This window comes from Trachemys scripta, chromosome 10 (genome assembly GCF_013100865.1).
Source record: "Trachemys scripta elegans isolate TJP31775 chromosome 10, CAS_Tse_1.0, whole genome shotgun sequence".
NCBI classification, from domain to species: Eukaryota; Metazoa; Chordata; order Testudines; family Emydidae; genus Trachemys; species Trachemys scripta.
Window position 1 is genome coordinate 22,905,930 of NC_048307.1, and position 2,530 is coordinate 22,908,459.

Consider the following 2,530-nt stretch of genomic DNA (forward strand, 5'->3'; position numbering starts at 1 on the left):
GCAGGGTAGGGCAGGGTAAGGACAGGAGGAGAACAGAGAACATCGCATAAGGGCTGGTTTTAACTTAGCTCATAAAAGGCCTTGCAAATCTCCCAGCAGCTCTGCATGCAACTATCTGCAATATATGTTTCTTACCTGTGTCAGTCCAATAGTTTAAAGCCTTGCAGACAGAGAACGGTTTGCCACAAAGAGGGAACTGTCAGTTAAGATGAACTAATGAAAGTGACAAAGCTTAAGGACAGAAGAGAAACCAAAATGAAGAGCCCAGAAAAATAGGGAGATGACATTTGACAGTTGAAACATAGGTATTTTAAGACAAGTGACATTCTATAATGCTGCTGACCTTCAAATCTGATCAGACTATCTATTTCTGTCATAATGCTAAGGGCACAACGGCTTGAGTTCCACCATGTCTTTCCAAAGAGATTCAGTTATTGAAGGAATGGTAGTTACATCAGAAAACATGTGGTAACCAATTAGCTAATTTCCTTCCACTCAACAAGCCCATCAACACACACTCTTTAAAGTAATCATAAATCTAACATGGCCCAGAATCCGTCTCTCACTTACACTTGAGGAAATCAGGGGCGATTCTATTTCTAGTCCATGATATTACATTGGTGTGAAACTGATGAAAGTGACAGACCCAAAGTGTTTTCAAACCGAATAGGATTTACAGATGTAGTGTCCTACTCAGGGATCCACACCGGCCAAGCCCTACCCCATGTAGATCCCTCTGCAGGAGTGGAGCATTTGCCGTCAAGCTAACTAGTAAGAGATTCTGTCTAACTAGTTAGACATCTTGTTTGTCTAACTTAAGATCACTGTTTAAATGGCAACAAATAATGGCCTAAATTCCTCCCTGAGGTCAAGTGAGGAAAGGAATAGGCCCACCCTGAATAGGTGCAAAACTAGAGGCAAAAATACCTCACTGAAACACTACTGTGAGGTCCCAGTGACTACAACAGTTGAGTCACAGTGAGTTCTTAGGAGTGAGGAGTATTGTTTAGCAGGAAACCACCTATCTCTTTGATCAGAGCTACATTCCAGCTATGCCACCTGACTTAGCTCAGTAGACGATTTTATCATCATTTTATCATCATCGATGATGTGGATACATCCATTGCAGACAGTTTCCAAGTATCTCTGATTCTTCTCAGTGGGATTTCATTTGTTTCTATGTATTGCTATTATGAGAGAGTGTTAGTGAGTGAAGGCTTTCTTATAGATATATAAGTTCTGATTCAGCAAGGTACTTAAACTCATCTATACTTTTGAGCACGCGAGCAGTCCCACTAATGAATTCCTCACAGGCTTAAGTTTACACATTGCCATATATGTGTTGGATCTTGTCAAAAAATGGGAAACATTTTCACACTGAAAAATGTTTAGTGGGAAATTTTCTGGCCAGCTCTGATACACAGATATAACCAAGCTGGTTAAAGCACTTTGGAAACATGAATGAATTTTCATAACCCATGAAGTAGATCAGTATTATTGTACCCATTTTACAGGTGAGTAGAGTAAGTCACACTGTGAGGTTAAGTCATTTGCTTGGTATCACAAACCAAAGCCAATTTTCTAGATCTTCATCATTGTATTTGAGTACCTCCCAGTTATTAATGGATTCCCTCCTCATAACATCCCTGTGAGGTATAGAAGTATTATCCCTATTTCACAGATGGGGAACTAAGTAAAGCAAAGTGTTCATTAAATGACTTGTCCAAGATCACACTGGACTCCTGAACTTAAGCTGGGACTTGAATCCAGGCCTTGTCTCCAAATCCAGTGACCCATCCACTAGACTAGATCATCCCTGGACCAAGAATTGTCCTGTTCTAACTACAAATTGACACCGATTCTTGTGTCAGACACTTGTCAGTCTGTTTCCTTTTTCTTCATTGAGATTATTATTATTTAAAACAGGATGGCAGGGAATGGTGCTAAAACTTTATCTAATACAAACCAACAGCTGAATGAGCAAGAAAATAAACTAAGCACAAATGTTGATTGAAATTGGAATGCCAGGGGAAGGTTACAGTTCTGCTTTAATGCCTTTATTCTTTAAAGGGTTCTGTGAAACACAAGTGTCTTTGTTACTATGGAAAAGGCAAGAGTTCATATTATTTGTTATTCTGATTTATCATCTTAGAAACAACATATGTTTGGTGTTTTAGGATTAAAAATTCACAGGAATAAAGACAGTTCTACATTTTAAGGGTAGCTATATTTAGGTTGTCTCACACTTTCAGTTATAAAAGATTCTTGTGACATTTTCTTGGAGACACATTAACACCTCCGTTGCTGCAGGCCTTTGACATTCAGCAAGGGGAAACCCATCCGGCTAGAGAAGTGCCTTATCTTTGGGCTCAGCTGTATGAAGAGTTAGTGCCCAGCAAGGTGAGGGGTAAATCTGCAACACACTAACCGGGCATGTGCACCCTGCTGCCAAGCATGAACATTCTGTAGAGTGCTTTGAGCTACTCCCATTTCAAACAGTAGTATGCAAAGTGTGCTACCGAACTGTTAG